Source organism: Neodiprion pinetum, chromosome 3 (assembly GCF_021155775.2).
Source record: "Neodiprion pinetum isolate iyNeoPine1 chromosome 3, iyNeoPine1.2, whole genome shotgun sequence".
NCBI classification, from domain to species: domain Eukaryota; kingdom Metazoa; phylum Arthropoda; class Insecta; order Hymenoptera; family Diprionidae; genus Neodiprion; species Neodiprion pinetum.
Window position 1 is genome coordinate 22,367,252 of NC_060234.1, and position 23,166 is coordinate 22,390,417.

The window sequence follows — 23,166 nt, forward strand, 5'->3', positions numbered from 1 at the left end:
ACCAAATCCTTGGTGCAATCGCTTTTTACTCCTTAAAGCACACGAAACGTCACTAGTGGAAATAGCCAGGGAATTGATAAAAAAGCACGTCATCTTAGGTACTTTTCCGTTTGAGAAGTTTAAAGCGATTCGATACACTTCGATACATCAAGCTAACCAACCAGAGTACCGTATCTTGTGAATGGCATTGTTCCAGCTTCAACGTTGCACTGCAGAAAATGTATCGTTATGACTTGTCTGGTAGGAATTAGTACATATAGAACCATTTTTATAGACTCATACTCACTCTACCGTCGTAGAAATGGATACTTTGTGTACAGAAAAGACGCATGAAAAAAAGCTTAAAGCATGCTCGCTTTGTACAATTATATGTTTGTATAACGCGAACATATTTTACGCGTTTTTTCATGCATACTTTCCGTACGCGAAGTACGCGTTTTTACGATAGTAGAGTGAGTCTGGGAATGCGCATGCGCGGTCTATTCAAAAAGGCGAACTCGGTCTTTTCAGGCCTTTAACTCCCAGAACTTAAAATTGGTATTTTCTGTACTGCGCGCACGCGCTGTTGCAAACAAATCTGACATTACTCGACTCCGACACCAATTTCATGCTTCGTGACAAAACGCGTTACATAAAAAATCGTGTGCAGCAAGGAGGCAACGTTCTTCTCGCCTCGCGTACTTGCAATATTCGTCTTCGGTTCACCTACGACTCATATTCCGAACTCAGGCTCGTCAGGACGACGAGACCGAGTCCGCCACCTCGTTACAAAATACACCATTTCCCGATAAACGAATCCGATCAATGAGAAAATCATGTGTGAAAGGTGGACCGTCGTTCCAGCGAAAAACCCTAGTAGCCGAGTGGGATCGAAAGCGAAAGTTCGCGGCAGTCCTGCAGGTTGTTCATACGGGGCGTAACGCGGGGCAGAGTGTCGAAGGTACTGTGTAAGGTGCGAGTTGAACGGAGCGTACATAACATGTGCGAAGCGGAAGTAGCGAGTTTGTAACGCTTAATGAGTTGACAGAGTTGATAATTGATAACACTTCGGTACCCCTTGTTTCGGAACTATAGAGATCCGGGCCGAGATAGCCGGCCTGGCCTACGAGCATAAACTCCCAAAGGCCGACGGGAAGCGGCGCGCGCGCGCCTCAACCCACCGACGACGAGTAGAGTCGGCTGCGTGACGCGCGGCTCACAATCAGATACCATCACTCTTTGTTTCCGTTTCACCCTCGCCGATCCTCCTCCCCCTTCTGGCCCCTTTCTGCCCCCACCGGCACAACCCGACCCGGCCCGGCGGCCAGCTTGCGCACCGGCCTATTCCTCGGTTATGCTAATGTCCCGCCGATTCTTGTTCCTTTAATCGCTCTCCGGGCCCTGTGCTCAAGCGTCTGGAACGCTAATTTCAATTTATTCCTTATTGCGCGACTCGCACCGGGACCCGTCCCCAACGAACACCTCAAATATTCACGGAGCCAGGCGACACGGGTCAAGCTCACATTGTAAAAGCTTCTCCATTACGGATTCCCAATTGCTTGAACTTCTTGGGTCGTTTTATTGGCCTGAAATATGGAGGGCGTAATATGTGGATTCCGTTTGGTAGACATCGTTCAATTTAGGTTGCAATTGATTATGTTGGAAGTTTGATGAGCGACTGAGGAAGTTTCAATGATACGATCTCATTTATTGAAAGCAGAACGGATACATCATTTCAGAATAATAGTGAAGTAGCTACGAATTTCTGACGATCTGATCTGGTATAAATTGAGCAATGGGAAATTCATTGAATCAAACCACACGTCAAAAGGCGCACATTTTCAACCAAGGAAATAACCGTAAGACTTTCAAAAATATTCATTATCAAGCGGCCAGATAGTTTCCTTGTAAGTGTATACTGTGAAAAATTACTAATGAAGAACAATTTTTGCGCTCAATCCCGAAATTTAACATCAAGTTGACACCAAATTATAGTCTATAGACATACACAAGATATTTCTTTTTTTTTGTTTTAGAGATTAGACCGTCAAATCACCGAGCATGTTTGGTTTGACCGTTCACATCGGATTAGGCCAGACGTCGTGATAGTCGTAAGCCAAGTTAGAGTGTCAATTGGCTATCGAAATCAACAACTTCCTGGTAGCTGGAAAGCACCGTGGCAAGTGATGAAAAGACCAAGTATCCAGACGCACGGTATGTATTACATTCCACTCAATACTCTAGTTTTCTGTCCTTGAAGCAGGTACACTTTGATTATCGATCCGATAAAAGTGTTCGAAAATCGCTGCGTAAATTCCGCGGTCGAATAACGTCGCGGAGAGGAGCGGATAGCACAGGCAGGCAGGCGGATAGCGTGCATAATTAGAGCCGGCTGAATGTGAGTTAGGCAAATTATACAACGCAAGCCGGCGTATAATTCCCCGTTCCAGATAGCGAAGAGATCGCGTATTTCTTGAGCGAGTGACAGGCGACAGTTCGTCTTCGTCGAGATGGTCGTCACTGCGGACTCGCTAAGACTCCTCCTCCGAGTGTATAAGAGGGCTACTCCGAGGAGACGAGACGAGTGGAGATATAAGACACAGGCTAAGTATCTCGAGAAGCACGGTCCGGTCGCTCGCTCGCTCGCTGGGAATATTAAAATCGTCTGGAAACAGAAATGAATATTTGAAACTCGATATTCTTATCCCCGCTTCCCCCCGCGTACGCGACACAATCTTCTTCTCAGCTCGGCTCCCGTCCTCGACGATGGTCCTCACGCTTTTTACGTCTCCGTTTTATCTCGCGCTCTTGACAAAAAATCCTTCTTCGTTCCGTTTCTGCAGCGTGTTGTCTCGACGCAGTCACGGCTTGGAATCGAGCGAGAATATTCCCATTCAATGATTACCATAAAATTATTTTCGCTCCTTCTCTTGCTTATTCTTATTCTTCTTCTTCGTTCTCGTCGTTCGCTGTCTTTGTCACCTCCGCATTCATCTGATCTAGATAACGATGGCATAAGTACGGACTTGGACAATTCTCGAAGAAAAAGTATGTTTGCGGTATGGAAATTGTATCCTCGGCCCCATCACGGTCAAGCTTAGGCTTCGCACACTACAATCAAACTCAAAATGTGTTTCACTGTGTCTGGCCCAAGGGCGTGAATTGAGTGAATTTATTCATCGTTCGCTCGTAACTATACGGCGATATCTGTCGTCGTTCAGAAATGCGCAACATTATAACAACGTGGCTCGTTCGCAGACTGTGGGCATTATACCTACACCCCGTGCTTATCTGGCAGGGTCCGGAAAAAGATCGGCTCACATTCCTCGGCTGTTTACCCATCCAGACGTTCGCCGATGCACGACGAGGTCTTAAAAGCCCTCTTTATACCGATATAATCCGCGCGTCCTGATGCACTTACATTATATTATTCATACCGACGATGTTGGAAGGTGCAGAGCATGTGTATCCAATCCCGCGGCAAGTAGCTTGCGCAGTCGAGTTTTTAGCTCAATTTTTTTTTTTTTTCCTCAATACTTCTCTGCTGGTTTCACGCTTTACGATCATCCGTGCAGATATCGATCGTGAATCAGATCATTACCACATTACTATAACGAGCATCATGGGAAAAGATGTATTTATAAAACTTCAGACTTCAGGGCACAGGCTGTGGACTGTGAAATACGGATTTTTAAACTCACAATATAGACTTAAAATTTTGGATAGATCTTCATGATTTTATTAGGAAATTAAGACTATCCTGGACTTTGGATATCCACTTGTGCGGTACTGTCAATTTTCGATACCACAGTTTAAAATGTGGAACATTAGGACTTTGGAATTTGGATCGTGAATTTTGTATTACTACTGTAAACACTATTTTTTTTTTTTTTCCTACAGAGTTCAGAGTTCAATCCTTGGACTTTTGTATCTTGTTAAATTTGAAACTTCACTGAGGAACCTAGACTATCTTGAAACTTGAAATTTCTCATACTTGATTCCAATCCACCACTCTGCACTTGGTATTTACCACTTCGGTATTTCGCATCTGGATTTTCAACCTTTGGCTCTGGGATCCGCAGAAATATCTGCGGGCTGAGATATTTCAAGTTGGAGCAGCCAAGACGAAGGTTTGAGTTTATCCTGAATCCTGGAGACGGTCTATCTTCATTTCCGTCCTCGCCTTCTCCGGCTTACTCGCGAGAGCATCTCGTCTCATAATCGCGTATAGAGAGATTATATCTTCGTGCTAACCGCGAGCTGCTCGCGTTGCCGCTTCTGCTTCTGCTTCAGCTTCTGCTTCTGTTTCTTGATGCTTACCTATAATATTTGTGCTTATACTACGCGGTGCCGCGTTCTCGTATTACCACTGCGGGAGACTTTTATGTGCACAATAAGATACGAACACAAATGTGCACACGATTCGTTTTTATACCGTGCAGTATCAAATTTTGACCACACTACTGCACCACCGGATCAACGCCTTGTGGAGACATGTGTTTCCATTTTTTCCCCCAAGGATGGCTGAAGCCATATTCAAAAAAAAAAAAAATTTCGTGAACTTTACAGAGCAGAAATCAATGAGAGAGCTAAAATACTATGTTTGGAAAGTAATTGTCAGTAAAATGCTAGCACAATAAATGATCTGTTTGTGCTACAAATAGTTTGTTTATATTTTCAAAAAGGGCATACGACAACTCTAAAGGTTCTGAAGATGATGGCAAATTTGAAATACTCGTGAATCAAGCGTAGTACACCGAAATTCTAAGAAGTTATTCAATATCTACGAAACTTGGTATCCAACCGTATCCTCCTGCCACTATCGAATTTAAACATAATCATACAAGAATTTGTTCGGATGTTTGAAACATCAGACTGAAATGAAATTTTCACCGGGCTGAACTAGATCCTTACAGACTGGGAAATGACCTCTGATACCAACTCGTACGAGTCACAATAAAGTTCGCTTTCTACAATCGCGATACTTGATAATTTTACGCAGGAACGTTAGTAGATTTGAGAGGTTGGATTATATACTTCAAGACAATCGAGCCGTTACGCGTGAATGAAATATTAAAAAAAAGAGAATAAACCAGTTGAAGAAATCTCCAGCAATGTTATTCACAGCAAGAAACAAGATTCGCTTCGATTGCATAATCATTCATTCACGTTCACTATAATTGACACAACGGACATTACTGAAGATTTTTCGCTCTATTTCTAACTTCAATTTCGTACCCGTAGATCCTTGTAAAAAAATTTCTCCCTTACAAGAAGAAAAAAAATAAAATAAAGAAGAAATCGTATTTACAGACTCACTTCCGTGACTATTACGAATTCTGCAAAAAAGGGTTGTAGGTAGACGCCCCTCGGGCCTCGTAATTTGCGCATCGTCGACTAGATTCCGCTAGACGGTGAACGAGGAAGGCCGCTTATCGCACGTCGGGATCACCTTGGCGAACGGGTCGCGCGACCGTTTTCTACGAACAACCTCTTCACCTCAAGTATTACAATGGCACACCGCGCACTTCCGAAGGCCTATGCATCGGTCGTCGAATACGTGACATCACAGCTACGTTCTGATAGACGATTTAAATTTTCGAATATCTCAAACGGCGAGGCCTCGACGGTCCTCTCCTTCCTTTCCGCGCCATGGGTTCCCCGCCTATCTGTGTAAGATTTTTGTCAAATCAGACATTACGCGTTACATGCCTTACGGTACGTGTTTGTGACACGTAAAAATTTATGCAACCTAGGTTATATGCGAAATACACGCGAGTATAATATGTGTATCGGAAGAGCAGCGAGGCTGACCGTCCGTAGCACGAACGCTTTGTCTCCGTTCTCTCTCCCTCCCTCTCTCTCTCTCTCTGTGCTTCACTCTTTTGTTTTTTCTTGTTTATTATTCCCAGTATAAAGACACACACACACACACACACACATACGTTGCGCAGACCCGCTGGACGAGGAATGATTTTGAAATATTTGTCGCCGGGCATAAATTTCGAGGCGGCGGCGGTGGAGACGCGCATACTTAAATATGGACCGAACGCTAGCTGCAGCAGCGGCAGCAACAGCAGGAGCAACAGCTCTTCGGTTTCTCGCTCGTACCTTCTGGCTTATTTACCTTTATTTTTTTATCCACCATTTTTTTTGCCCCCATCTCTTTTGATTCCTTCTTATTTTCGGGTCTCGACCTCCATTGTCTCACCAACGCTAATAAAGTATACGCCGGCCGCTGAAGCCCACCCCGCGACCCGCATTACCATTGTTATTATCATCTCTGACAATGAGATATACTCGTGTGCCAACTGCGAGGAGATTCTTTTCCGATACACCTTAAATTTCGTTATGGAATTCGATATTCCGTCGATCCGATTATGGCATTGCATACGATTTTACGTTGTAGCGAATGAAAATCGCGAAACTTAACAGGCTGAGCGTCCATTCCGCAAGCGCGAGTTTTGACGTTTTGCGCATGGCGAGTTTTTCAGAAAAAGCAGTGCTCAAACAGTCGATTTAGTGATTCGGGAATGTTTGATAAACTTTTATTGTCAACTGACTGATAACTGACGGCTGCTACGTGTCACCGTAACCGCATAATTTTCATTCGCCATTTGACTCACGAGAGTTTGACATCTCTTGCCTCGTTTCGAGGAAGTTGGCTGCCCTGCCTTGCAGAAGAAAACATTACCGTGGCACGATCTTTCTGCCGAATTGAATTCAATTATTTTTCGTACGAGCAGTCGGTCACTCCGTCCGTTAAGACTGACCGTTTTTTCTCGGTGTGTAATTTATAATGTCCGATCTCAGAAAAAATTGGTTAATTGCCATAATTTATCGAGGAAACGTCAATGCTCTAGCAATTCTGTAAACAAATAAAGCTGCATACAAATTATGCAACGATTTCCTACGGTATAGCCGAATGAATTCCGGGATCCTGAAATCACTTACAGGTATAAAATATGTAGGATACGTCTGGATTCGAAATTTCCCTATCCAATGAGATCACCTTCGAATTACTTGTCACCTTAGACGAAAATTTTTTATTCATTCTTGCGAGGTGACTCAACTACTATAAAACAGCTGATAGACGATACCGCAGTCGGAATCAAACTCATTTCTTATGCATACTGTACACAGCATTGAAAATGTTCCAGTATGTATTTAAGAGTATTAACTGTAGTACACGGTATATGTACATATGGAAGGTTTAAAGTCCGTATAAAAATTTTCACAGGTTTTATTTGAAATGAGTAAAATTTACACAAACTTTTTGCCAAGAGTCAAGTAAGTAATTACCGTAAGCTCTCTTCTTATTTAACAAAAAGTGCAGTCTGCAATAATCCCGAATCACGAATCATGCGCCTTTACTCAATATTCATTCAGGTGCGAGGTTCGATGGCGGTGAAGATTGAATTTGCCTTATTTTGATCCAGGTACAATAACCAGTCGTTTTTCAGGCTTCTCCTACAGCGCCGAGATGAAAGGTGCACGTAATCATCGGTCAACGGTCGCGTCTATATGTAACATGTATGTTGTGAGATTCGCCAAGTGCAAAACGGACCCGTGTCCAATTGCAAAAATTATATACCCACAAATGTAGCCGGTCGTACAATACGCGCGTATTCATTCGAAACGGGTTCATCGTCACAGGGATGATCCTCCCGACTACATGTGCTTACATATGTCATACCTACCTTTTACATGAATTATCAACAATTCACACTGAAAAAAATTGCATTTGTTATAATAACTAGAAAAATTTGGTAAAACAGGTATCGTGAAAAAAAAACTGTTTGAATATTGGTCGATTTACGAAAAAATAATCTACGCGGTTTCTTATATTAGTAAAAAATTTTCTCGCTGCAGTAAATTGAGGTAACTGTATGAGAAATATTATGTATTTTTAAAACAAAAGGAAATGAAAATTTTAAGTAATTTTATGCAAAATTCGTGTCATTCTAAGTTATGTCCATTTTAGTCAAAGAAATGGAATCATTGGATGGAAAAAAATGTTTGAACCTTGTCAATTTGTGAAAAAATGATGCCAGCTTTCATTTCTACACGCTTGAACTGATATTCGACAATGTTGAACCGCATGACTCAAAGCTACTGCATATATTCAATTCAAGTCGTAATCCGGTCGAGATCTTTGTCGAAGGAGACCGCGAACGAATGTGAATAACACTGTGTTATAATGGGGATAACGAGAGAAGGAGGGAGAGAGGGAGGAAGATAGGGGACTCGTTACAGAGAGCCTGTCAACTAGACTTAAATTCGCCTAATCACCCTGGCAAATGTGACAATATTCGACGCCCCATTCACCCTTTATCAGCTCGCATACGTGATTCGCGATTTATTTCGAAACAAATGACTAACGACGCGCCGCTGCGTTTCGACAAAAAGATAAAGAGAGAGAGAGAGAGAGTGAGAGAGTTGCAAGGGCTGATTGGTTGAATTAAGCAGACACGCTGCAGTGATAAACCGACTCGGAGACAATTATCGGTGGGATATGAATGAGCCCAAATTGGGTCGATGCTCCTCAGGCGTGCTTTGCCTCGATTCGTGACCCCGACAGGATTTCGCCATCCTTCTTGCCTGTAGGATCTCGCAACCCCTTCGACACGCATATTCGAGGGGCGTTGAATTATTCTGGACGCACTGCGCGATGAAAATTCAACTATCAAAATAACCTCGCTTTGTTTTATTTCGTCGATCTTTTAATGTCTTCTTCCATTGTAGGAAAATAAATTATAGACGTATTAACAGAAATCCATTCCAGCTACTAATTTTCACGAGGCCGACAAGAATTGTGTCAATTTTCGTAAATAATCATCCTTCGAAAATTTGACAACTGTAACGAAACTGAAAAGTTACTGGCAGGTACCACATTTTTTTCCAGTACCGATAATATTGAAACCGTTATTGCAACGATGCCGATGTTCAATTAGAATTTCGTAGTAACTGTAGCAAATGAAAATTTTTACAGTTTGTGGACGACGAATGATTCGAAATGTAACTTCGCAGAGATAAAGTTGCTAGTTTCTTTTTTTCTTAACCCCTTAATTTTCTTGGCGAATATTCACAGGCCTCGATATCTTGCTCTTCACGCTCTAATACCGGATCTGAAAATTCTCTTCCCCTGCGGGCATTTGTACCCTTAACGGCGGTTCGCTTCGCCCCAGTTCCCCGGGTGGGTATACATTAGTAACTTTAATTGACGTGGAAATCGCGATGCTCTGAGCGATATGATCCCGAGCTGCTTGCACCGCATGCCGAGGGGCTGGATTATACCGGACGCAAGGGGTTAGCCTGTTTATACTTACACTTGTACTTGCACTATTATACTTTTACACGGTAGTGAATTCCCTCCGTCCCAGCCAATTCTCGTCCCACAAGCAAAGCGCGTTATTCTCATCGCGATTCAGCCGACTCTCGTGCTCGGTGAAAGGGGTAATCAGCCTAACGAGCGAATCTAGAACACGTACATATCTTGCGCTCGGTATCTGGGAATCATCTTGATCCCTTGAGTCGTGACGCGGGGTTGGAGTAATTTTCAACAGTTCGTTGAACAATTATACTATGTGACAGCAATACTCATCGCGCACAAAAAAATCCTCAAGAATTTAGCTGCGAGTGAGGAGAGCTTGTTGATTACTGACACTCGAAATATGACAGCGAATGGTTTAAAAGTGACGAATATTTATGCGAAATTTCTTTCGACGTTGTTCGATTGAAATTTGATTTTCCGGTCGTAGAAAAAACTTGGGATTTTAAGAGAAATGATAACATTCATACCGTTCCTGATTCGTGATGGTTGGTTTTTTCCCGTGCCTCCCGCATTCTAATTTCTATCTTCATTTTCTTATTTCCTTCTCTGTCCTTGGGTCAATATTAACATTGAATTTATCCGTCAGCGAAGAGGAGAGTCGAGAAGTAGATAACAAATCCACATTCCGTAAACGTTGAGCATCCAGAGAGGTAGGCATCTCTTTTTCCGCGCTCATTTTACGTACACACCCAGCGAGCAGCTCGAACGGAAAGAAAAGGAGCGTCGTTTTTAGACAAAAGAGGTGAACGTGAGGTACGAGGGTGAGCAGCCCGGGTCTCCGCGGGTCGTCCTGGTTGGTTTGGGGGCTTTAAGGGTGGCGCGAGGGGAGGATGACGAGTCTCGGGTTGACGTTTCATTCCGGGCTACTCCCGCGCCATGCATACTAACTAGCAACCATGCTTCGCGACTCTGCGATATACGCTGTACGCGTATACACACGCGTAACGGTGGTGCAACCACCCCGAACACGCATCAGTCCTGTTCTCTTGGGTGAAGAGGGAGGCAGGCCGCGCTCTCTCGGGGGTAGAGAAATAAAAATGCAGAAGAATCGTAAAAGCAATCTCAACCTGCGCTGGTTCGCCAGACGAAACACTGACTATACCCAATATCGTTGACAACTGGTTACAGGCATCTCCGAGTTATGCTAGCTCAACTGCTCAACCCGCGCCCCAACTTTTTAATGATCACCGAAAAATTTCCTGCGTGTGTAACTACTTACACCAATATATTGGTGGCAAAAAAATGGTGGTTCTTATCAATTTTGTTACGGGGCAGTCGTTATACGTTGAGTCTTCAACGAAATATCGTATTCGAAAGCGACGAAGATCTCTGTGATAATACGAAACTAGAAGACACTGGAATCGTGAAGAAACACTTTATTTCAAATCGCTGCAAAACTCTTGAAAATTTTTTAGGTTCGTTCAGTTTCAATCTGTTGTGGAACACTTTATTTTTAAAACCATTTTCCACGGATTCACGAATTGACACTTTTTTTTTATCACTTCCGCATATTTGGATATTACATTTTTTGACTATGGCAATATTGTATTGCTCGTGGAAGAAAATCAAATCTGTTTAACTCACTTTGCGGATAATAATTTTCTGCGTAAAATGTACCACCGTAAAGTAAAATCGAACAAATCTGCTAAATTAGTCACAATTTTGAAGCAATTCCAGAAAGTCACTAAAAAATATTTTTCTCAATAATCAATTCGAGAATACTGAGAAAAAACGTGACACCATGATTACAATACTTCATGTTTACTTACATTTTACAGAGTGATTACGAGAGAGTAATTGGACTTTAATTTCGTGATTTCTCATGATCATTGTGATTTCAAATGATTTATCGTTATTAGAAAGAGATTTTTGGGAATCTTAAACGATTTCTCACGACTACCAATGCTTACTAATACAGAATTTTATTACACTATAACTGATTTCAGTATGATTTCGAAATCATTTCGAATGATGTTGACACCCTAATCACTTGACTGGAAGACCCCTGAATCGATTCATTAATAATTTGTTGGCCCTTACGAATGTCAGTACATTGTTGTGAAATTTAATGTTCAACGATTTGAACTTGATAAAAGAAAGTGGCCAAGCGAACTTGTAGAAAGTAGTTTTCTGAATAAAACGAGCTGCCGTAAAGTGAAATCGAACGATTTTGAAGTAAATTGGAACGAAGTATCGATACCTAGGCTCTTTGTCATCACTCCAGTATTTTCTATTTTTCTATTTTTAAACAGGTCTTCGCAGCTTACGAGTATAATAATTTCATGAATATTTAATGTACGAGTATTTCGCAATAAAACTGATGAAAAGCATCGGCTTTCGACTGTCCTCGACTTCACATCGCTGAACACGCTTGTAGCAATGTTCACTTCCCTCCACTGAAAAATCTGCTCTCCCGGTGATTCGGTCAAAGCACCGAAACACCCCGAAGTGTCGTTGTACTTTTTCTCCAGCCAGCTGCGGTGCAATCATTCCGGGTTCCAGGATCGCGATTTCCCGCATCTTTCTCTCCCAGCGTGCCGAGGTGTGGATGGGTGACGTATCGTGGAAGAATGAGGCACGAGAGGCGAAGGTGGAGGTCGGACTGGTATAATAATACGTAAAATTGTGGGGAGGCTATCGCGTGGCTTAGAGACATTCGGTGAGTGGATGTATAACCACCCACTAACTCAGCGCATGTAACCTCCGATGCAGCGGGGGTGGGTTTCTCGGCGGTGGCGATAGTGGTGACTGGCCCCAGCAATTACATGGAAATAAAAGGGAATAAAACCTGTTCTAGGTTTGGTAAAAACGACGAGAGGCTAGACAAACGAAATCGTCGTAGATCCATACCCGGAGATAGTTGCCTAGGGTAATAGGAAACCGTTTAAAAATAGAACGCCATCGCGACGCTGCCGTTACAAAACACACAGGCAAAATCCAGAGTGCTCGTATCTTCGTCGCGACGCTTCATACGCCCCAACAACCCCCGGAACCTGCTTCACTCGCGTTTCTATTCTTCTATTTCGCAGTGAATGCAATGTTGTGGATCAGAAATTGGGTGGATAAAGTGCGACTGTATACCGCGGATTTCAGTATTCAACTGCGACCTTCGTCATTGATGTCAAAATTGTTATGGTTTCAAAGGTTGCATCTGACGATGAACTAATGGAACGATTGCTTCCTCCTGTTCGAAAAAAGAGAAGGAAAAATATATGGGAATATATGGTGGAAAACTGACGCAGAATTTGAGATGGATTCTTCGGTTTTTGTTTCGACTTCACATTGGTCGGATGGGACAAGCTTCTTTTTACAATATGCCAAAAACAAAAAACTATATTGAGAAAAAAGGTATCAGATTTACAGAAATAACGTTAGTTGTAAGTCGTGCAGGTTTTATAGAATCTTACCTCTTTAAATAATTGTAAGCCTTATTTTACCCTGTGAGGTTTTTCGTTCGACTTAATTGAGTGAATTTCCTCCGATCCGGCCCTAGAAACAACGAATTAATTCCGGACTGCCGATGAAATACTTATATCAGGGAAAAAATCACGAAGGGTCTAGTCGAACAAGCGTGTATAAATTACTCCAGAATGTTGTTATTCTAATAACTCAAAAACCAAATGTCCGATGAAATACACAATTTCGTCAACTCTAAGCTAAGGAATGCTGCGTCAATCGAGACCAAAATCATCAAAATCAGTTGCTTCACTCTCGAGATATCGTCATTTTTTTCTGATGATAATCAAGTAACTCGAAAATTCCCGGACCAATGATTTTTAAAATTTAATCAGTTTTCAGTCAAGAAAGGCCACGTTGATTAAGACCAAAATCATCCAAATCCGTTGATTCGTTCCCGAGATATCTTCTAATGTAAAACTGAACAGATTTCTGCGTTGATTAATTCAGCACTTTTCATATTATTTGAAAAACTAAATTCCAAACAAAAAGATAAAAAATTATTATATCTTGAGGACAGATGATTGGATCTGAATAAAAATTGTTACCACATGTTTTTTTTTAATCGCTGATCACGAATATAGGGTCATATTTACATAATTTAAATTTGACGTATTTTATATGCTGAAAAAAAAAAAAACATTCGGATTACGATGAAAATTGGTACTCGAAGATTTTTTGGATCGCTAATTACGAATTTGACATCGATCTTCAAAAGTCCGAATAAGATAATGACAACATCATTATCGTTGTAATTTCAGCTCGGAACGAGTTTGAAAAAACGAGAAGTTGAAAGGCAAGCTGTTTCTAAAACAAGAAGAGTAAAAAGTTAAAAAAAACAAAAAAAAAAAAAAACAAGAACCTCCGCGCGTAGAATTGAAATTTTCGACCGATACGAAAGCTTCTCACGAGGCGAGCTGCAACAATCGTAATAACTAATTGCGATTGTTGCTACGGGCATGCGATTATCCAGACAACGGTTGTGACAATGCAGGTTAGACGAGAGAGGAGGACGATGATAATCGAGGAGGCGAGTGAGCATGTAGGATGAAGAATGACAATCTCGCAGGGCAATTTGAATATGAATCCGAGTGCGAACAATGCGATCGGCGGTCTATTAGCTCCTCGGCGTGCCGTATCACCCCTTGATCGAGGGATCCGCGTATACGTGCTCCCAGCATCCCGTGAATCGGCCGCTGGAGAACCGTTTCGAGTCCGTTTCGTCTCCGCCCGGCAGGCCGTTAGTTTGTTAACTAGCCGAGCGGGTGGCAGTCACGTACTTCGGTGCCCGGCGTTTCAATGCGGAACTCTCATCAGAATCAAGGCTCGCTACGTTTAACTCGATAATTAAACCGGCATCCCCCCGCAGCCCGGAAAACGCGGCGAAACGAAGAGGAACAACGTTGAGCCGCATTCGAGCCGAGCCGGCGAACGGCAACGGAAACGGAGGGCGACGACAGCGATCCGAATTTGCATTCACAGATTTCATATTGATTTCCATCGGGCTATTATTATACATGTATACAGATGCATCGCTCCGGGTTTGCAGCCGTGGAATACGAGCCGATACTCCATGGCAAACGGAAATTTGACTATATGCGCATAGTTTTAACTCGATAACTCCAGCCGATATATCCTCTGCAGCACCCAGTTGTCCTATGCAGTTTGAATTATGAGCGTTATACGTATATCTAACGCAACGCCCCGCTTTCTTTTAAATTTTTTCATCCTTTGATCCAGAAATTTTTATCTCATGGTTTTCATTAGGATATGTTTCGAGTCTATTTTATTGGAATGAAAATTTTTCTCGCCTGCACCATCACTAACATTTTTCTATACAATTTTGGACGTTTATTGTTCAGATTCGTTGTTAAAAATATAATACACGTCAGGGTCATGTACTTTTTAACAAAGCGCACAGAAAGAAAAAAAAATTGAGACAGTGAAACTGAAATCTCAATGTTATATATAATTTTAACTTAACGTTTTTTAATGTAACGTAAATTTTAGTCGTATTACTTGCAATTCCTTTCAATTGTGAACAATAATTTATATATTATGACGATTGATGTATATAAATCTGATATCTTAAGTTGAAATTGATCTGTTCAACAGTATCAATTTAATTTTTTGCTTCCGATTGTATTCGTCCCAAATTTCAAAAAGTAATTTGAGCAGTTTTCAGCAGCACTTGGACGATACGTTTTTGATTGAGTTTTAATCGATAAACCAAAAGATGCTCAATATTTGAGAAATTTCATGCGATTGACAATTTTTATAGAGGATACACGTGATCTCTATAGATTCCAGATTTTCATGATTTTTTTTATCAATTCAATTAACGATAAAACTTAAGAATGTAGAAGGTATGACAAATTTTTTTAAGATCCTACTCATCGTTCTTCATAAGATTTGACGTGCACAGGATGAACGAATTTTTCTTTTTAGACGAAGCCTTCCACTTTGAGTCGATTAAGAATAAACCAATAAAATAAGTCGTAACTGAAACGAACAGATATGCTATCGAAAAGCAGGTATTACAAACTTGTGCCCACTATACTTAAAAAAAAATTTGTAATCCCATCTACAGAAACTGGAAAAAAAAATATTTTTCTTTCGCCATTATTCGCCTTACATTAGCCGTTACGTACGCCCTGTAAAGAGTTTCGATTTCTTCACGCACAACTGTTGCGATAACGAATAGATTAATTGCGGATGAACGGGAAGCTCGAGTTAATGAGAATCCAAGAGACTTGGGTGGATATAATACAAGCGGGAAATCGGGCCGATTAAACTGAACGGAAAGCCGGTTAACGCCGAAGAAAGTCACGGGTGTAGAGGGAGGAACGAGGGTGTATCGCTTAGCGGTGTGCACCATCTTCTTGTAGCGGGTGGCTCCGAGTCCGCGGTGCAGGGCTGAAGAAATTAATGTAGCGAGAATCGTTCCAATTAAAAATCCAATTAAAGAAACCAGGGTCGGAGGCGTCGTCGTGCGTATATAATATATATATATATATATATATATATAAGAGCCGGCGCGTCTACGCGACGACGCTAAGATTTAAATAAGAACTCATCAAATCGAAATCACTTCCGCCCGATAAAGCTACCGTTCATTTGTTAACTGCTACGCTGGCTTCCCTTCCCCTCCTTCGCTCTTCTCTCTCGGTTCCCCTCGTTCTAGTTGTACTTTTACTTTTTTCTTTTTCTTTCATTTTTTCCCTTCCACTTTCTTATTCCGTCATTAATTCCCCTCCAAGAAGAGTGTTAGTTTTATCGCTCGTCATTTTTTTAAGTGCAAATGAGTTCTCACTCCCCCCCCCCCCCCTCCCCCAAACCGCCCGCCTTTCTGTCACTCTCGCCCACCCTGCCGTTTCATTTTCAAACTTCTCTCTCCCTCCCGCGTCGAGGGAGACTCTTTTATTTCTTTAATTTAAAAATCCTATACGTCTAGGTATGTATATATATGTACGATTTCGCGCCTTCCCCCAGCCAACTCTGCTCTCTCAGGATTAAAATCCAGCCCTCCGCCTCGTCAAAATCTCGCGACGTTTTCATCCGGGCTCTGCATGTACGGAGTCGAGACTAATTGCACGATAATTTTCTAAGATTTTCCATTTTTCGTTAATCTTCAATCTAACAATTTTCATGACTTGTTTCTACAGCTCTGTGGAAATAAGACGAGGGAAACATTTCTTTAGCGTAGGTAACAAATAACCTGTTTCATTATGGATGCTCGATACATCGAATCGAATTTTTTTTTCTTTCTCGATAAAGAAAAAAAAAAAAGTTTGAGCAGATGTAACGGAATATTGTTTTTTTCGTTCGCAACATTCGAATATTTTACAAAGAGGGGAAAAAAAAGTTGCATTAGCCTGCGATGTGCGAAAAAATCGGGTTTCTTGTTACCGAAATCTAAACAAAAAGAATAAAGAACTAAATGTGAAACGAGGCAGAAGTGAGGGAGCTGACCTCGCTTCCACGTTGTTAGTCTGTAAAAAAAATCTAATAAATATCTAATGGCAAACGTAAACGCAGGGTAGATCGTCAAGGGCGTAGAATCAACAAATACACTTGGCTGAAATATGTATGTATCGATCGGGGAAAACAGCACTTGCCTACCAACTATACATAGTCTTATTACAAAGCTCGTTGCTCATTATTGTTCGCTGGTTAAAAAGGTTTTTTTCATTTCCTTCGTCGCTCTGAAAAAAAAAATTACAAACCAGAAATATTACAATATTATTCATTCATCGCTCATACTTGAAGCAAAAATGAACAATTTCCAAGCCATTGGGAGGGAACTTTTATACCCTGTATGAAAACGTGAAGCTAGTTTTAATTTCGTGGCTTATCATAGGTATATCTACACAGCGTTCCCGTATCTGGATGATCTGTAAGCAACTAGTTTGTAGTACAATTAGGCATATTTATACCCGTGTAAAGTATGTAACAGATCAAAATTACACGTCAGAAAGGAAATTAAAATTCCAGGCGGAAACGCTCGCGTGTATGTACAACGTGCATTTGTTTCAAGGATTGGGGAAAGACGGAGAAGGCGAGAGCGAGAAGCCAGAGGGAGGGATGAGGGGAATAGGAAGCAAAAGGCGTTGCGGCGTCGTGACGGCGTGTCCATCCGTCCGTCCCGTGAGGCCGTGAGTCCGTTGGTCTGTCCGATCATTAAACAATATAATTGCCTGCATCCTGCGAGCCAGCAGCTCGGTCCCCCCTCGTCTCCTGCAGCGATACTCGAGCCTTCCCCTGGGATTTCACGTTCCGTATTACCGCGGTGTGAGAATCCGGGGTTATAGAATAGAGAGGAAAAAAAAGTCTAAAGAGTAGGGCAAGATGAAGATCGGAAGCCGGAGAAGGGGGGATTGATAAATAAAAATAACGAATCCGGGTAGGTGTGTGTAATGTACCTATACCTGTGTAATACTACAGTGCCAGGTGATGATGGGTATGCAACCCGGGTTAAGGTGATGGCCTAGAGGATGTAATGTTCTACAAAACGAAACGCGCGGGCGGCCACCGTTTGCGGCTATGACTAAATTATTCCTAATCGAAATACTACCTATGTGGTTGCTACACGTAAACCTCGTCTCTGTATAACTATAAGAGCGTTTTTCTTGCAGCTTGGTTATATTATACACACAAAAATCAAGCTGTGTGCTTGATACGCTGTGAACGGTTTATTGTATGATATATTTTAACCGTAATATCTTCAGGAAGATAGAGAATAAGAAGAATAAGATGAGGAACAGTTCAATGCGCTCGAACGGTATTTCATTCTTGTATATTATTTTATACACAACTTGGTACAGAGATAAAAGTTGACCAGATTTAACGGATCGCTCAGGAATACAGCGTTGAAGAAAAATAATAAAAAATTACGTATGTTGGTCATAGTAGTTTCAGATTAACGTTGATCTACAGCGTGAATTCTACAAGGAAGGATATTTCGTTAATCGTTAAAACATACAAACTCATACAGCCGAGATTCCTTCTTTTAGTCTAATGAAAATCAGAAACCGGTTATTTATGAATCATGATTTGGGCTTTCAGAATATGCAGTTCATCGATTGCAACTGATTTAAAATACATGATTACAGAAAAATTAAGAAATTATCACATCTTTCGGCCAGAAACACTTTTATTTTTAAGGATTGAAATTCATCGTTAGTTCGATTTTAATTGTCGAATTTTACAACGTATAAAAAAAAAGAAGCATGTCTCATTTTCATCAAAATTGTCTCATCATTGCTTCTTTTACTTATTTTCCTTCGTATTCTTTTTATAGACATTTTAAAAATTCGCTACCACAATTGAAACATGTTTCACAGGCAATAATTTTATCACACTGTGAATTCACTTCGATTAGGTGCTTTTCTTCTAGCAATTCACATATCCTGTAAACAAATAAAACAGCTCAGTCGCACCTTGACTTGAAAGCTTAAAAATACTTTGAGACACTTTCCTGAAAAATCTTTATTCGTTAATTTTCATAGAGCGATAGGATCGATATATAAAATTGATTTTCATACGAGAGCCGAAGCAATTCTTTACGGTTATCACGGATTCTTCCCTAACGTCCATGACACGCAAAGTTCGTGCAAGGCAATAGGCACCGCAGCTGAGCAGCGCGGGGATCAAATGTTCTCGATGATCGAATTTACGGGGAATAGTTTGCAAAAGGATCTGCGGTGCCGGCGGCCTTTATTAGACATTCCTCTTCCGCTGACCCGGGCTCCTCTCTTCTGCACCGTTCCCGTTCCTCCGGCGCTGATCTGGACGCTGCCTAATCGGGTGTGAACTTTCCTTTGTACCCCCTATGATCGGTCCAGCTCGACTCCGGATCTCCTCCGCGTCCGTCGGTCCTGGATCCCTCTCCCTCCCCCCTTTTCATCCCGCCCCCTGATATTGCTACGGCGTTGTTTAATTTCGTCGGTGGTTCCTTTGTTTCCGAACGTTTCAATTTAAATCGAACCCCTCGATTCCCAGCCTCTCCACTCATTATTGCTTCTTTTTAACCTCGGGACCTGGGTACAGGACTAGTAGTTTCAGCTGGAAATCCTGAAATATTCTTGAGGATGAATGGGACCCGTACACTGAATCATACGTTAGGAAAAGAAAAAAAAAATCTCGAGCAATGTTATTTGCACTAGCGATAGTGAACATAAACGAAACGACGTCTCTACTAAGTGATAGAAACGAATATGAGCGGATTTGAATTACACAAGCTGAGATACCAACCATTTGAGGAAACGTTTTATAATTGGAACGTTCAAAATGATAAAACTCTCGTGGTTTTTAAACAGTCCTAATGGTTTGAACGCATTTTGATTACCAACCACTTACCCATAAATTCTCAAATTCAATTACTATCGGTATAAATAAAACTGCTGGGGATTTTTTAAACTATTCCTTTTCCTTTTCTCGCTTTGGATTCAGATCATGGGCCCCATTCGTCCTCATTGTCAGAGAATTCTGATCCCTAAACGAATGTTCGAAACACTATCTTATTATGTTGGAGTGATAGAGTAATAGTGATAAGGTTTATTGAGACATTGATTAGATATAGTGAAACAAAGTTAAGTTTCTTTCAAGTACAAACGTGAAAAAAATCAATAATCTAAAATTGCAACCCCATATTCGCCTTATTCCTAACCCAAGTTAGAAATTTGAGCATCTGTGCAACAGTATTTCATTTGAAACAGTACATAATTATCAACACGTACAGTTAGGATTTTAATTTCGGTACTGCTCTTAAGTAACAAAATTTTGATGCCGATGCAGCAAGATTTTTGTTGAGATTTTTTTTCCATCTCTTTCGTCAGAGTTATAAAAATTCGTAAAATATTTGATTACGGTAACAAAATGATGGGCTCGATAAATAGACGAAGTGACACCTTTTTTTACACATCGAAAAAACTTTCACCCTCAATGTAAATGTCAATATCAAACTGCGTTGCACAGCGAAGTTGGTAAAATTAATCTTCTCTCCATAAATTGTACCTGCAACGCGATTTATTGTACACTTGACATCAGTGATTGCGAGACGGCGACTTTTTTGGACCAGTCGATTACGTTGGCAATGCAGAACAGGCTCAACCTATGTGAACATAACGACCCTTAAGGATGAGGGTGACGCGACTAAAAAATTGGAATTTTTGAGTAGAAGCATTTAACTATGAGTAAAGTCTTGCATGCTTATGGAAGTTATCTGTTGTTTGCTGCTCTGTGACAGCCAATTTTTCAACTACAGAAATGTCATTTTTTAAGCTTATAGATTCGAACTTTGCAAATCCAAATATGGTCCCAACTCAAAAACGCCAATTCTTGAGTTGCGTTACCCTTGTCGCCGGGGTGTGATAACACAACCCGTGACCGTTGAATTATGTGTTTTCGGGATCACATCTAACCTAAAAATATAAAATTTTACAGCTTTAATTTTTGTAAACATAACATAACCCATGACCATGGAATATATCCTAAAAATACAAAATGCAACGGTCATGAGTTACGTTCTGTTCGGAAAGATTGAGGCCGTCGAATTTTGCATTTTTAGGTTAGATTTGAAGATCATGGGTTAGGCTATGTTTACAAAGATCGAACACGTTTCGCGGACGGCCGGCAGTGGCGCTGCGATCCGATTCTTCGTTGCCAACGCGACTAGCTTGTCGAAAAAACTATCCGTCTCAAAATCACTGACGCCGAGTGTACACGAATTACGCAACCGTTTTTAACGCTAATATACATCCATACGCATAATACGTGATAGAGTATTTTCCACTGCGCACAAGCCTTCAATTTTAGTTGGACTCATATTTGATTTTTATCTATTTTCATTCGGTTGATTAAAAAACCGTTTCCTTTTTCAATTTTTTAATTTTTTTTCTCTCCTCCGCCTCGATTTCTATATACAGGGTGGCGTGGCAGCGGGACCGTGTATAAAAAAACGACAAAGAGGTATCCTCGGTTCGGTATGGCTACTACACCGGCTCTTGTACAGACCTATCCTTACCCGCGGTGAAAAAAGCGTCGCTAATGAGCCGAGACGCGGCTGATCATTTCTCGCGCAGCGTTGCAGTACGCTATAATACGCTCCTAACCTATCCCCCGAACCGCCGCGACGCTGGACGTCGCCGAGATCCTGAAGGAGGTATTTTTTCACCTGGGTTGTAGGCACGCAGTTGTTGCCTGCCCACGTCTATTGTGCCTGGGCACAAACACGGCTCTACGGTTACCGCGTTTTCTCAAATTCCTTACACCTACTCCGATCCATGAACGTCTCTGGCTCTTGTGATACCGTTTTGTACAGAAGCTTGTACAACGCGACGGCAATCAGACGTGACGCTTTGAACGTCTGAACGACGACGACCAGCGGCGAGGAGTCGAAAGGTCACAAACTTGTCGCAGATACACGCTGGAGTCAGGACTCATCGAACTGCAACCTACGGAACAAGAAAGGGAAGGAAGATGGAGGAGAGGGAGAATCAAACAAACGTATAATACAGACTTTGACTTTTTTATTTTCGTTTATTTATTTTTTTTGCTTTTCACTCGCTGTTCACTCAGCGCATCGTCAGTTTCCAGTGCGACGGGAACAATTGTAAAAAATTACATATTCTCATGTACGGTTGTCTGGCGATAGAATCGGTACTTGAAATCAGAATATCTGGACGTTCCTTCCGAATTAGGAATCCAGCTAATTAATGTATACAGTGTATTGTATAGAATTGTCTGTCGTGTGCTATGGCTTAATGCGCATAAGCCTAGAAAATTTTTACGGTCGTCGATGTCGGAATTTTTTAGGTTTCCATACATCGCGGCAAACTGACGTCTAAATTTATGACGGTTGGTCACCCTGGCGATCAAACGATCTCGGATTTTAGCGCAAACGTAGTAAACTATATAATTGGAAAGTTTTTAGTATAAATCTTTCCAATTTCTCGAATAAAAGCTTGTCAAGTTTGCTTATACGTGCTAAATAATTCAATGAAGTAAAATTCACTTATGACCCCCCTCCCCCCCCCGCTGATCAAAGCATGATAATGGAATGACTGTTTGGGAAAATCTGATAAGGTCTATTTATATCCTGACAATTGAAAATAGCTTTGCACTGTGGTGTTTCGTTCGTCGGACACGCCGAACGTACAATCCATTCGAAAAATAGATGCTGTCAAAGAAAGGTGATTCGACGAGAGAGAACGATGGAGAAAATACGAAGAGAATGTTTTTTCTAGATTGTAATCTCTTTCGAATTTAAAAATCGAAGCCATCAAAACCCCGCACACAGTTGTAATACATCAACTGTACACACGCGGCACATGCATAGTCATTAATAATGCAACGCGACCCGGCCGCGGTGGAGGAATGATAGTGTAACAATGATGACGATAACAATAATAACAACAACGATATTGTTATTAATAATCATAGCAATTTCGAGCAAGATATACCTACCAGCCCTCTACTAGAGGAAGCGGCGCATTACGACGTAATGCAATCCGAGTATATTTGAATACCTAATAGCTTTCAATGCATACATTAAGCTCTAAATGCTTATTATTTATACCGCCTTATATCCATACCCTGCATCCAATGCGCGGGTTGGTGCACGAACACTCAGACGTGGCATATACGTATAGGCGGGGTGCGGGGCTTGAGTGTATTATAGGATTTTAACAGAGCCAGAAGTTTGAAACTGTGCTGCAGCTACACGATCCACGTGTGTGCCCACATACGTCAAACGCCGAATAGACTCAAACTTATGTATATACCAACTGGATGCAGGAATCCATCATGCGCGAGACGCTGCTGGCGGGGTCAATCGTAAGGCTGTTTAAATTATCCCGTGAAATTCAAACCGTCCGAACCACGCAGCTTTTTTATCC

At 41.5% G+C, this 23,166-nt stretch overlaps 1 long non-coding RNA gene across 1 annotated transcript in view; it reads left to right on the forward strand.

The window, feature by feature from the left end:
• Window positions 1–23,166, forward strand: part of LOC124214711 (uncharacterized) — a 91,097-nt gene that overhangs the window by 65,689 nt on the left and 2,242 nt on the right. The window contains exon 2 of the long non-coding RNA XR_006882191.1: window positions 2,016–2,193. This is a non-coding gene — a long non-coding RNA (uncharacterized lncRNA). The remainder of the gene's footprint in view (window positions 1–2,015; window positions 2,194–23,166) is intronic.